The sequence below is a fragment of the Pinus tabuliformis genome, chromosome Q, assembly GCF_031772625.1.
Source record: "Pinus tabuliformis cultivar Carrire ecotype Pingquan chromosome Q, CPIR1, whole genome shotgun sequence".
Lineage (NCBI taxonomy): Eukaryota > Viridiplantae > Streptophyta > Pinopsida > Pinales > Pinaceae > Pinus > Pinus tabuliformis.
The window spans coordinates 415,423,180-415,438,711 of record NC_142296.1 but is presented as its reverse complement, the minus strand read 5'-3'; positions in this window follow the sequence as shown (position 1 = coordinate 415,438,711).

Sequence of the window (15,532 nt, the reverse complement as noted above, 5' to 3'; positions counted from 1 at the left end):
TCGATCCATTCTCCTAACACAATTAGCTAGAGCTAGAGCCTCTCCTCCCTGATTTTCCGCAATTGACTTGTGTCGCAGCTCCACATTCATTAAACTGTTGTTGACATCATCAAACTTCAGTGTTCCTGTAGTTGCTGAAGTGCTCATAGCTACAATTAAATTTTCCCAACTGTCTGGCATAGAACACATTAGCAATATGGCTCTAATTTCATCATCTAAAATGATTTTAACAGAGGCAAGTTGATTAGTAATAATATTAAATGCATTCAAGTGTTCAACGACTGAAGCACCCTCCTTCATTTTGAGATTATAAAGCTTCTTCATCAAGAACACTTTGTTTGATGCCGTGTTCTTCTCATATAGATCATGGAGCTTCTTCCATAATCCTTCTGCCATCTTTTCTCCAGAAACATTGAAACAAACATTCTTTGCTAAATATTGGCGGATTGTTTCAATCGCCTTTCTATCTAGCTTATTCCACTCTTCATTTGTCATCGATGAGGGTTTCTTCGTTGTGCCCTCAATCGGCAAATACTGATCCTTTAAAATCAGTATATCCTCCATCTGTGATTTCCATAGGGAAAAATTAGCCCCACTCAACTTCTCCATATCTGTAATTGTTGTTAGACTAGAGCATACATAACACACAACGGATTTATACTCAGAGACTTAGATGGCAATAGAAAATAACAATTCACAGAGACAGACAAATGGAGACACAAGAAGATTACTCAATCAGAAACAGTGGAATAGATAAAACAATCAATGGAGAATAGAAATCACTTTGCATTACATAACAGGCTTGGGCCTTGGCTTGCATTCCTTGGCCAAAGAAATTACAAATTTATGGAGGCAGAAGAAGGATCTAGAATCCTGTATGTGATTCAGATGGAGATCTAGAATAATCTAGAAACTAATGGCAGTGTAGAAAGAACTAGAATCCTGGAGATCTAGAAACTAATGGCGGTGTGGAGATCTAGAAAGGTCTGATCTAGAAGGATCTAGAATCCTGCGTGAATTTGGCTTCACACTTAACATTCTCCCACTTTAAGCCAAATAAGAGTCATCAAGTCACACCGAGTCCTACCATGCCTCTATATAACTCATGTTTATTTCTTAGTAGAATCTTAGTGAGCATATCAGCAGGGTTCCTATCTATATGGATATTTTCCAAGGATAACTGTTCTTCCTCCAACACATGCCAGATCCAATGGTACCTTAAGTCAATGTGTTTGGTTTTTGAATAAAATGCTGGGTTTTTCGCCAAGTGAATGGCACTCTAACTGTCACAATATAATACATACTTCCCTGCTTTATTCCTATCTCTCCTAGGAATCGCTGCATCCACAACATCTCTTTACAAGCTTCTGTTGCAGCTATATACTCTACTTCTGTTGTAGAGAGGGCTACTATTCTTTGTAGCCTTGACACCCAAGATATTGTTGCACCTGCAAATGTATACAAATAACTTGTAGTGGACTTTCTGGTATCCATATCTCCAGCCATATCCGCATCTGTAAATCCTTCAAGCACAGTCTCATCATGACCAAAACATAAACAATAATGACTAGTAACCTTGAGATACCTCAAAATCGATTTTACTGCTTTCTAATGTTGTTTGCCTGGATTGGCAAGGAACCTACTCACTACTCCCACTAAATATGCAATGTTTGGTCATGTGCATACCATGGCATACATCAAACTGCCAACTACTGAAGCATAAGAAATCTTGCTCATCACTTCTTTCTCGTTGTCATCACTAGGACATAATTCAGTACTCAGCTTGAAGTGGGTTGCAAGGGGTGTACCAACTGGCTTGGAATCCTTCATATTAAACCTGTCAAGCACCTTCTTGATATATTTTTCTTGTGACAGCCACAACCTTTTGTTTTTCCTATCACGCATAATCCGCATGCCCAATATCTGTTGTGCTGGTCCCAAATCCTTCATTGCAAATTTGCTACCCAAATCTTTCTTCAATCTATTGATCTTATTCTTATCATGCCCAACAATCAACATGTCATCCACATATAACAATAATATGATATACTTTCCTTGATCATACCTCTTGATATAGACACAATGGTCATCTTCCAACCTCTGAAAACCATGTTCCAACATGAATGAATCAAATTTCTTGTACCATTATCGAGGTGCCTATTTCAACCCATAGAGACTCTTCTTCAACCTACAAACAAGGTCTTCTTTGCCTTTTTCTATGAAGGCTTCTGGCTGCTCCATATAAATTTCTTCCTCCAATTCACCATGAAGGAAAGCAATTTTTACATCTAACTGTTCACATTCTAGGTCTAAAGCAGCAACTAGATCAAGAATGACTCTAATGGATGACATTTTAACAACAGGTGAGAAAATTTCAGTGAAGTCAATACCTCCTTTTTGGGCAAAACCTTTCACCACCAGCCTTGCTTTATACCTCTCCTTATTTTCGTCACCTTCATGCTTAATCTTGTACACCCATTTGTTTTGTAGAGCCTTTCTTCCTTTTGGGAGGTTTACCAACTCCCAAGTTTTATTTTCCTGCAAAGAGTTCATTTCTTCTTCCATTGCTTTCTTCCATTCTTTACTGTGCTCAACTTTACAAGCTTCTTGAAAACAATTAGGCTCACCTTCATCAGTCAACAAAACACAGTTTGAAGGAGGATACCCTTGTGAAGGCTTATGAGGCCTACAAGATCTGCGAACCAACTGTGGTGGTGCATTATCAGGTTAAATCTCCTGTAAAGGTTCCTGCAATATTTCTTGTTGTTCATCATTTTCAATCAAATTCACGCCCCAAAACACAAAAAACTCCACTTAAAAATAATACTTTAATTATTACTCTTTAAAATTTAGTAATAATGACCTTCCTCCTTTTAAAATACCCTTTTCAAAATTTCTGCTCCTTTTTAAAATATACTTTTCAAAATTCCAACATATAATTATATATGTCTCATAAATATAAAAACATATATAATGTTTTAACCTTTTCACATTTCACACATACAGATGTTGGTTTGATAAAAAAAACTTACGTATACGTGCAAGCTTGATGTGAAAAAAAACTTACAAACACCACGTTTCAACTCCAAACTCCACGGATCTCCACATTTCAAGCTTGATGTGAAAAAGAACTTACAAACACCACGTTTCAACTCCCAACTCGGATCTACACATTTCAAACTCCAACAACACGTTTCAGCATAAATCCATGACCTTGTTTTTCTTGCAGCGACTCTCTTTTAGTTCCAGCGTTTCTTAGCTATTTCCTGGACAGATCCTTTAACAGCGCCAGGGGTAACAACCAAAATTTTAACGAACCCTACAAAAATAAGGCAATGGCACTAAGTGGCTTGCACAGTGGATATTCAACCCTAGCTCCGATACTAGTTGTTAGACCAGAGCATACATAACACACAGCGGATTTATACTCAGAGACTTACACAGCAATAGCAAAGAATAATTCACAGAGACAGACAAATGGAGACACAACAAGATTACTCAATCAGAAACAACGGAATAGATAAAACAATCACTGGAGAATAGAAATCACTTTGCATTACATAACAGGCTTGGGCCTTGGCTTGCATTAATTGGCAGAGAAATTACAAATTTATGGAGGCAGAAGAAGGATCTAGAATCCTGTATGTGATTCAGATGGGGATCTGGAATGATCTAAAAACTAATGGCAGTGTAGAAAGATCTAGAATCCTGGAGATCTAGAAACTAATGGCAGTGTGGAGATCTAGAAAGATTTGATCTAGAAGAATCTAGAATCCTGCGTGAATTTGGCTTCACACTTAACATATTTTGCTAAATAAAATTTGCTTATATATTAATTTCCCCCTCTAATTAGAATATGAACTAATCAGAATTGGAATCATCTCAAATCCCTTGGAAATTGGTGGGCAAGGATCACGCAGCACGAATCTAATTTAACTTGAAATAAAATAAAACAAATTACACATCTTATTGTAAAATATACCATTTTGCTAAATAAAAATTGTTTATATATTAATTTCCCCTTCTAATTAGAATATGAACATATTAGAATTGGAATAATCTCAAATCCTTAGAAAATTGGTGGGCAAGGAGCCACATGACACAAATATAATTTTTAAAACAATTTAAAAATCAATGCAACCTAACAAATTTTATAACACACTACAACCATTGATAAACATTAAAACTTGAAAATCAATATATGTCATCAATTAAAAAAAATCCTCATCCCTAAATTAAAATAAAAAACCTTCCACAATAAAATTAATATATTTATAAATTATAATATTAATAAAAACCATTTATAAAATAAAAATTTAAAAATATATAAAATATACTTTGAAAGACCACTTAAACTACACTTATTTTTATAATCACTATTATCAAATTATTAGACTAAATTAAACTAGATTTAATTTCGCTAAATCTAAGTGTAAATAATCTAAAGATTTTTAACCCACTGGAATGTGACATAAAAATTGAAACCTTAGCTTACCCTAGCACTAACCAACTGGAATGTGACACAAAATATGAAGCCTTAGCTTCGCTTAACAAAATGTGCTATGATTGTGCATTGAGGGATGGTGTAAGGCCCTCGTGACTCGGGGCAGGCACGCGACGGGCGGGCGCCCCTTCACGCGACGGGCGAACATCTCTTTGCACGGCAGATGAGCAGTGGGCACGACCCGGGTAGGCACGCACGGTGGGCGGGCGCCCTTGCACGATGGACGGGCGCCCCGTGCACGACGAGCGGGCGCGGTCACCCGGCGAGAGGGCGCGGTCACCCGACGAGCGGGTGCGGTCACCCGGCGAGCTGGCGGTTCAACAAACAGGCAGGCGCGGGCATGGTTACCCGGCGAACAAGCACAGGCGGGTGCGGTCACCCGGCGAGCGGGCGCGGGCGCGATCACCCGGCGAGCGGGCGCGGGCGCGGTCACCCGGCGAGCGGGCGTGGGCGCGGTCACCCGGCGAGCGGGCGTGGGCACGGTCACCCGGCGAGCGGGCATGATGCGACGAACAATGCGACGAACTGTGCGACAGAAAAATGCGACAAAGGCATGCGACGGTTGAACTAAGTGCAGCGAAACACTTAGTGAAATAATGCGAAGAGGCCGAAGCTTTATACCTAGCGTGGAGAGGCTTTGCCCATGGGCAAAGGCCGACTTGCAAAAGGTTAAGGCAGGGGCTTGTTAAACAATTTTATGGGGTCGGCCTAATGGCTTGACACCCCTTCACCAAATGGCAAGCAAGCGTATATATTGGATGGCGCAGAGCTTCATTTGGACAGTTCATCAACGCACTTCGCTCTCTCTTCTACGATTGGAGCAGGGGTAAAAAGAGGCGCAGTTGAAGTGCGCATATCTCATGCGCTGAGATAGAAGTGCGCAGATTTTACCGGAGCTTGACGTGGGTTGACAGTGGGCGGTTTTAAGGCAGTTTTGTGCAGAACCGAAAGGAGGAGTTCTTGGTGTCTCGGGTGAGCACCCTCCTACCGTGGACGGTTGGCACATGGTTGTAAAAGGCTGTCTTTGCCTTGATTGTAAATATTTCTAAGTGTTGCCTTGGATCTTGCCAAGCACACTTGTATGATGTATTATTGAAGATTATCATAATATATTGTTATCAGGCAGACTTGTTCGGGAGTTGCCCCTCCCTTTATACTTGTGTGCAATTGTTATTGTTCTGGTTAATTGCATATTGGATAATGAATGTGTATGGGCTTCATTAAGTATAAAGGTTAATGCATTTTACTTGGTTGCGAAACACAAACTAAGTATGTTAATGTGGAAAGGCGTAGTCCATGTGCACGAGTATTGTTAAAAAGAAAGTGTACGGTGGTGCCGCACCTCGCCGGACACGGTTGGAAGACTACCGTAGGCCTGGGGGCGTGACAGATGGAGTCAAAGGTTCGACTATATATCTTATTTCCTTTTTTTTTTTAATCTCATTTGACATTAGATGCATTTACATTAGTTTTAAGCTTCATAAAGTTTAATTGTCTTATGTTTTCTTTAATATATTTATTGAAAATTATGTTTTTGTTTTTTAATATATTTATTTAAAATTATGTTTTGCATTTAATAAAAATGTATTAAAATTATAGATTTTAAATGATATAATTAAAATTTCAAAAAAAATAATTCTACATATATATTTAAAAATATAATTTATTGAAAAAAATATGTTGAATTTAGGTTTCTGTGATCCATATCAAGTTTATAGAGAAGGTTTTTGGCTATAATCACATCAAAATTCATTTGTCGAGGGGTTTTGAACCACTACACCACTTGAATTAATCCAATGCTAACCCATGAAGAGGCAAACTTCCTCTTCTACCAAGTACTTCTAAATGTAAGAGTGTTAACATATTTTTTTACATGTAAAATAGGGAAATTCTTGATGAAACAAAAATAATTTTATATCTTAATTGAAAAAAAAAATCATACCCCAATCTCAAATTATATTACTTTACTAGTACAACCACATTTAAAATACTAATGTGGTTGATATAGCGGAAGTATTCATAAATATAACAAAAAACTATTGCAACATGAAGAATGTATTACGAAAATTCTTTTGATAGAAATCACATAAGAGAAATTTTTGGCCGACTCGAACCAACAAGTGTGGTTCATTAGGCAAGACATAGCAAAGGTTTAAATAGAGAGCAAAGTAGAGGCCATAATTTCAAGTAACAGCTATATTTGAACAATAATATTCTTCACCAATTCATACACTTACGTGATTAACCATGTATAAAAAGATTATGGGCCAACTTTAATTTGAAAAAAATATTAAAAAAAGTTACATATCTTATTGTAAAATGGACCATTTTGTTGGAGACACGATTGTCGTTACACCAAAACCCGCAGGTGTTAGTAAACAGACACATCGCTAGATTTAAGCGCATGCCACGAAACACACGGGGAGCATTGGATTAACACCGCCATTAACGGGGAGTGCAACAATCTGTTGAAAATAATACTGAGAGGGGGGGTGAATCAGTATTATCTAATTCTTTTAATAAATCTTCCTTATTTGTTCTTTGAATTATTTTTGCATGTCAGTACCATAAAATAATGAGCATGAACAAAGAAAAACAGATAGTCACACCAAAGAACACAAGATGTAAGGTGGAAACCCAATGTGGGTGAAAACCACCTGCTGCAATATGTCTCTATCTTCTTTCAAATTAGAAACTTCTTTTACAATGGTTTTGTACTGGTGCAGTCCTTTACCAGTACGCAGGCTGCAACCTGCAGAGAGCTACAACTCTCTCTCTCTCGTTTTCCAGTCTCTCCTGGAAGGGAGCTACAACCCCCTACTTCTTTTCATAAAGCATCAAATGATCATCAAGTACATAAAAGTTACAGTCCACTACAGTTATCAGATCAGCAATAACAGAACTAACCCAGAACACCTTATCAACAGAACATCTTAAGACAGATACGCAGTTTTCTCTTCTGTGGCCTGCGTCGCTACGCAGTTCACCTTCTACTTTCCTGCGTATACCCGCAGAAATCCTTCTGCCGCACTGCGTGCCCACGCACTGTTCCTTCAACCGCACTGCGTACTATTACTGCAGGTACGCACCCAGAGACATTATCGCGCCGCGTACTGTTACTGCAGGTACGCACCCAGAAATACTATCGCGCCGCGTACTTTTACTATGCGTACGCACCTGAACCTTAGTCGCTCTGCGTACCCACACAGCTCTCCTTCTTCTGCTCTGCGTACCCACGCAGGTCTCCTGTTTCTGCTCTGCGTACCCACGCAGATCTCTTGTTTCTGCTCTGCGTACCCACGCAGCTCTTCTGTTAAACACCTGCGTACTTCTGATTAGGGCCGAATAGGCAGTTCACCAGAGTGGCACAGTTGCTCAGATCTGATCATGCGCTCGAGAGATCACCCTTCACAGATTCGCCTTCAACTTCCCTTTCATATAGATCAAGCTTTTAAGACCATAACCCAATATTTCAGATCTAAAGATATTCAATTGCAAAAGATGCTTAGCCAAGTGATCTCCTTTGCTTTATATAGGCAAGCTCCTCCTAAAATCATGGAACAATACCACGAGCCAAAACTGTAATAACACAAATACCGTCGGCTAAATACCAAGAGTAAAACATAAGAAACCCCACGTGTGCTTTTCTCTGCCTTGAAATGTGTGCACTGGGGGTACGCACCTCCTGAACGGCTGGCCTGCGTATCTGGACGCGGTCCCTGCATGGTGTACCTGCGGGTACGCACCTTCTGAGCTGATTTCCTGCGTACTTCTTAATTTTCAACATATTGAGAGCCTTGCCACGGGAGTTGCCATCAAGTACAACATCTGTAACATATAGCCATACCAGAAACATAATGCCAACAATCTCCCCCTTTGGACTTGATGGCAACCTCACAATCTTCAGCTTCATTCTCCCCCTTTGACATCAAGGGCAAAGGGGTATGCTCCCCCTAAGAACATGCTCCCCCTGAATATGAACCAGATCTGCAACAAAGAACCATAATCCACCATGAAAGAGATAGAGACATATTGCAGCTATTTCCAAGATCTCCTTCCGACCATCCTCCATAATGCCAACAATGCATTATATGCTCCCCCTGAACCTGTACCATCAATCAGAAAAGGTTCAACAATAGGATGATGCATCAACAACCCCCAGCTTTTGCCTGAGGTATTCAAAAGTGTCCCTAGGCAATGGTTTGGTGAGAATATCAGCGACTTGTTCCTTAGAAGGAACATACTCCAACTTGACCTTCTGTTCAAGTACTTGTTCCCGGAGAAAATGGTACTTGATTGGTATGTGCTTGGTTTTTGAATGCATAACAGGATTCTTTGAGATGCTGATTGCACTTGTGTTATCACATAAGTTGGGGATTGGTGGTGTACAAGTGATTTGAAAATCCTGCAAAGTCTGCATCATCCAAAGGAGTTGGGTGCAACAAGATGCAGCAGCAACATATTCTGCTTCAACTGTAGACAAGGCAATTGAACTCTGTTTCTTGCTGAACCAAGATACCAGTCTGGAACCCATAAAGAACGCACCACCACTTGTGCTTTTCCTGTCATCCACGCTTCCGGCCCAATCTGCATCTGTATAAGCATGAAGTGTAAGATCTTTATCTCTAGGATACCATAAGCCATAATTTTGAGTCCCTTGAAGATATTTGAAAATTCTCTTCACTGCCTGAAGATGAGTCTCCTTTGGATTTGCCTGAAATCTTCCAACTATTCCAACTGCATGCATGATGTCCGGTCGGGTACTTGTCAAATAAAGTAAACTTCCAATCATAGATCTGTAGGTTGGTTGATGTACTGCTGCAGATTCATCATTTGCACTGAGGCTACATCCTGTGACCATGGGTATACAAACTGGTTTTGCATCTTCCATACCATATTTTTTCAAAATCTGTTTGAGATACTTGGTTTGAGATAAAAAGATTCCTCCTTTTTTTTGTTGGATTTGCAAACCAAGGAAATATGTCAGTTCTCCTAGCAAGGACATTTCAAATTCTTTCTGCATGACCAAGGCAAAGCTTTGACTCATAGCTTCTTCATTGCTCCCAAAAATAATGTCATCTACATACACAACAAGTATTAGCAATTTGTCATTTTCAACTTTTATATAAAGATTGCTATCTGCTGATCCTTTTGAAAAACCTTGTTGATGAAGATATTTGTCCAAACGGTAGTACCAAGCCCTTGGAGCTTGTTTGAGACCATAGAGAGCCTTTTTCAATCTGCATACAAGATTTGGATCATTTCCAAGAATGAACCCATCTGGCTGTTCAATGTATACTTCTTCTTCCAAGTCTCCATTTAGAAAAGCTGATTTCACGTCCATTTGAAATACTTTGAAGTTTTGAAAACTTGAGAGAGCAAGGAACATTCGGATGGCCTCGAGTCTTGCAACAGGAGCAAAGGTTTCTTCAAAGTCTATTCCTTCTTGCTGCGCATACCCTTTACAAACAAGTCTGGCCTTGTTTCTAATTACTTCTCCATTTTCATTCAATTTGTTTTTGAAGACCCATTTTGTTCCGATAACATTCTTATCCTTTGGTCTAGGAACCAGCTCCCAAGTGTTGTTCTTTTCGATTTGCTCAAGTTCTTCATCCATTGCTTTCACCCAACATTCATCTTTGCATGCCTCTTTCACATTTTGTGGTTCAGTGGAGGAGAGTAATGCCAAATAGCTTGAGGCTTCTGCAACTGTTCTTCTTGTTTGTACACCTGCTTCTTTCTACCCCACAATCTGAGATTCTGGATGATTCTTCTGAACATATCTGGATGGGGTTTTCTCTTCTATTCTTGTCTGCTCCTCTGGTTCTTCTTGAGGTTCTTCTTCTTCATCGTTCTGTTTTTGAGGGTAGCCTTCATCTTCTCCGATGTCTTCATGATGAACTTGCCTAGGAATGTATCCCTTCTCATCAACCACTACACCAATGCTGTCAACAATTCTGCCAAGTCTTTTATTGTAGCATTTGTATGCTTTGCTATGTGGAGAGTAACCAAGAAGAATGCCTTCATCTGCTCTAGGTTCAAGTTTGCCAAGCTGCTCATCAGTATTCTTAATATAGCATTTGCTCCCAAAGATTTTGAAGTGCTTTACCGAAGGAGTCTTACCACTCCAAAGCTCATGAGGAGTTTGAGTGCTGTTCACCCTGACATTTGTTTTGTTGAGAATAACAACCGCAGCATGTGCAGCTTCACCCCAGAAAGTTGCGGGAGTTCCTGATTCATCAAGCATAGCACGAGCCATTTGTTGGACTGTTCTGTTCATTCTTTCCACAACTCCATTTTGCTGAGGAGTTCTAGCTGTAGAGAATTCTCTTCTTATCCCATGTTCTTCACAGAAATCGAAAAATTCATTTGAGGTAAACTCCCCACCTCTGTCGGATCTGAGGCACTTATTTTTGTGACCTGATTCATTTTCAACCAAAGCTTTGAAGGATTTGAATTTTTCGAATGCTTCATCTTTGTGCTTCATAAGTCCTAGCCAGACAAACCTGGAGAAATCGTCAATGAATAATATCAAGTATTCTTCTCCTCTAGGTGTTCTTTTCCTGAATGGACCGCATGTATCTGTATGTACTAACTCAAGAGGCATGCTAGCTGATCCTTCCTTCTCTGGAAAGTTAGTTCTGGTTTGTTTTCCAAACTGACATGATTTGCATATGGTGTTGTCAGGAATTTTGATATCTGGAAGATCGTGAACTGCCTGATATTTGCATGCTTTCCTTATTTGTGAAAATCTTAGATGCCCCAACCTCCGATGCCATAGCCAGTGCTCATCATCCTTGCTCAGATAGCATTGTTGTTGTCCTTCTTCAAATATGTACAGATTATTTGGAGTTCTTTTGCCTTTGATCACTGTTTTACCTGTATCAAGATCACGAACAAGACATCCATTTGATCTGAATATAACCTCGGTTCTTTGATCACACATCTGGCTGACACTTAGAAGATTATGCTTCAATCCATCAACATACAAAACATTTCCAGCCTTGACCTTTTCTTTTAACTGAGCAATGCCCTTTCCTTTTATAGTTGCAGAAGTATCATTTCCAAAAGAGACTTTCTTTCCCTTTTCTAGAGCAGAATAAGACTCATGTTTTTCTTTATCACCTGTCATATGCTTCGAACATCCATTGTCAATGTACCATAGATTTTCCTGTCCTTCTGCATAAAATGCTATCCCACATCTTTCTGTTTGAGGTTCCTTTATTCTCCATGTTTTGGTGCTTGAGGCTTGTTCCTTTTTCTGCTGAAACCTGCTCCTACATTCAGTGTCTTCATGACCAAAGTTATTGCAAATAGAACATTCAGCTTCATTTTCAAGAACCGAAAAGTTGTTATAGGTCCTTTTTGTAATCCCTGTCATACTTCTTTGTTTTTGAGCTTCCCTAGTCATGATCGTTTTATATGCAACACATTGAGCTGCTTTGTGACCAAAGTTATGGCAAGAAAAGCATTGTCCATTGAAGAAACTTCTGCGGTTATCGAATCTACCAGCCAACTGATTGTAATTTCTATTTTCATCTATTCTTGAACCAAATTGAGAAGATTTTACCTGTGGTTGGTTGTAGCTTTTGTTCACCCTTAAGATGGATTGCCCCTGATAGTTTCTGTTTGTAATTCGTCCCTGCTTTACCTGATGATCTTCATTGTTTTTTTGCTCATTTCTTCTTGCTGCATCAAGATAACTTTTTGAGGTGGATGCTTGAGAAGTTTCTCCATTATAGCCCAAACCTGTCTTGTTTAGTGGAGACCACTGCACATTGATAATCTCATCCAAAGTTTCAGATCCTTTGACAAACTTGAGATTAATAGCTTTTGTTTTCTCAATCTCTTTTCTAAGACCAACAATTTCACCTTCTAATTTTTCAAGATGTTTTTGCTTTTCATCAATTTGAAATTGTAGAGTATCAATGATCATGTTCTTTTCTTCTATACATCTCTTGAGTCTAGTAATTTCATCATAAAGTTTATCCACATCTATAGCATCCATATAATCATCATCTTCAAATTCCATTAACAACTTATATTCATTACCTTGTTCATCTTCATCACTGTTTGATAGACCATCATTATCTTCATGAGTGTAGTAGCTTTTCTTATTTGCGTTCTGTTTCTTGTTCCATCTAGCAGGTTCCTTTCCTTTATCCTTATAAGGACATTTTGCAACATAATGACCTACTCTTCCACAAGCAAAGCATTTAAAAGGTAACTTACCTCTAAACCTTCCAGAACCCCTTTGAAGATTTCTGACAAAATTTGATTCTTCTTCCTCTTCTTCCGGGACGTGGCTTGCTTCATAATAATCTCCTTTGCCTGATGCTTTGAAAGCAGCTTCTCTTCTGTCTGATGGACCTCCCTTTCTCATTTCATAAGCAGTTAGAATTCCATGTAGCTGAGACATAGTAAGAATTCGAAGATTTTCCTTTTCTTCTATTGCAGATACTTTAGATTCAAACTTGGGGGACAATGATCTTAGGACCTTTTCAACCACAATAGCCTCTTTTATTTCTTCACCCAAATTCTTCATACAATTAACAACCTCATCTACCCGAAGAAAATACTTAGCCACACTTTCATCATTATACATTTTGAGAGCCTCATACTGAATTCTGAGAGTTTGAAGTTTAGCACGCTTTACCTGTTCGTCTCCTTCATAGCTCATGACAATTTTGTCCCATATCTCTTTTGCAGATTTATAGTGCATTACCTTCATGAATTCTGATTGAGATATACATCCTAATAGAGTACTGACTGCTTTCGCATTTGTTTCATACTTCTTTTTCTCGGCTGCATCTGTAGGAGTAGCTGAAGGAAAAGCATAGCCTGTCTCTACGATGTCCCAAACTTCTGTACCAAGAGATTGAAGATAGGCAGTAACTCTTACCTTCCAATAATTGAAGTTTGTCCCATCAAAAACCGGTGGCCTGATTGATGCTTCTCTCTCGTAGTTGCTCATGATGAACGATCTACCTTCAAGCGATCAAGCTTCTCTGAAGGACCTGCTCTGATTCAAATTGTTAAAAATAATACTGAGAGGGGGGGTGAATCAGTATTATCTAATTCTTTTAATAAATCTTCCTTATTTGTTCTTTGAATTATTTTTGCATGTCAGTACCATAAAATAATGAGCATGAACAAAGAAAAACAGATAGTCACACCAAAGAACACAAGATGTAAGGTGGAAACCCAATGTGGGTGAAAACCACCTGCTGCAATATGTCTCTATCTTCTTTCAAATTAGAAACTTCTTTTACAATGGTTTTGTACTGGTGCAGTCCTTTACCAGTACGCAGGCTACAACCTGCAGAGAGCTACAACTCTCTCTCTCTCGTTTTCCAGTCTCTCCTGGAAGGGAGCTACAACCCCCTACTTCTTTTCATAAAGCATCAAATGATCATCAAGTACATAAAAGTTACAGTCCACTACAGTTATCAGATCAGCAATAACAGAACTAACCCAGAACACCTTATCAACAGAAAAATTCAATCAACAGAACATCTTAAGACAGATACGCAGTTTTCTCTTCTGTGGCCTGCGTCGCTACGCAGTTCACCTTCTGCTTTCCTGCGTATACCCGCAGAAATCCTTCTGCCGCACTGCGTGCCCACGCACTGTTCCTTCAACCGCACTGCGTACTATTACTGCAGGTACGCACCCAGAGACATTATCGCGCCGCGTACTGTTACTGCAGGTACGCACCCAGAAATACTATCGCGCCACGTACTTTTACTATGCGTACGCACCTGAACCTTAGTCGCTCTGCGTACCCACGCAGCTCTCCTTCTTCTGCTCTGCGTACCCACGCAGGTCTCCTATTTCTGCTCTGCGTACCCACGCAGATCTCTTGTTTCTGCTCTGCGTACCCATGCAGCTCTTCTGTTAAACACCTGCGTACTTCTGATTAGGGCCGAATAGGCAGTTCACTAGAGTGGCACAGTTGCTCAGATTTGATCATGCGCTCGAGAGATCACCCTTCACAGATTCGCCTTCAACTTCCCTTTCATATAGATCAAGCTTTTAAGACCATAACCCAATATTTCAGATCTAAAGATATTCAATTGCAAAAGATGCTTAGCCAAGTGATCTCCTTTGCTTTATATAGGCAAGCTCCTCCTAAAATCATGGAACAATACCACGAGCCAAAACCGTAATAACACAAATACCGTCGGCTAAATACCAAGAGTAAAACATAAGAAACCCCACGTGTTCTTTTCTCTGCCTTGAAATGTGTGCACTAGGGGTACGCACCTCCTGAATGGCTGGCCTGCGTATCTGGATGCGGTCCCTGCATGGTGTACCTGCGGGTACGCACCTTCTGAGCTGATTTCCTGCGTACTTCTTAATTTTCAACATATTGAGAGCCTTGCCACGGGAGTTGCCATCAAGTACAACATCTGTAACATATAGCCATACCAGAAACATAATGCCAACACAATCTCCCCCCTCAATGCGAGCCAGGTGTGTTTCGAACTCGAGACCTTTGGCTCTGATACCACTTGTTGTTATTCATGCTCCCGAATTTGCTGTTCATTTTCTTGTATTGGTGGTATGTTTTCTTGCTGCTCTTCAAACCTATCAATAACCTTCTTGACCTCCAACTCACCTACAGTCCTCTTGAACATTTCTGACTCATTAAATATAACATCCCTGCTTCTAATAATTTTATGTTTGACTGGATCCCATACACGATAACTAAAATCTTCATCTGCATATCCTCAAAAAATGCATTTCATAGATTTATCATCTAGCCTAGTTCTATTTTCTTTGGGAATATGTACGAATGCTTCAAATCCAAAGATTTTCAAGTGAAAATAATTCAAATTCTTACCAGTCCAAACTTCTTCAGGGATACCACCATCCAAGGCTGTAGTTGGAGATCTATTTATGAGGTAGCAAGCGGTCCTGACTGCTTCAACCCAAAAATTCTTCTCCAAACCGGAATTGGACAACATGCTTCGCACCTTTTCCATAATGGTGAGATTCATCCTTTCTGTGACACCATTCCATTGA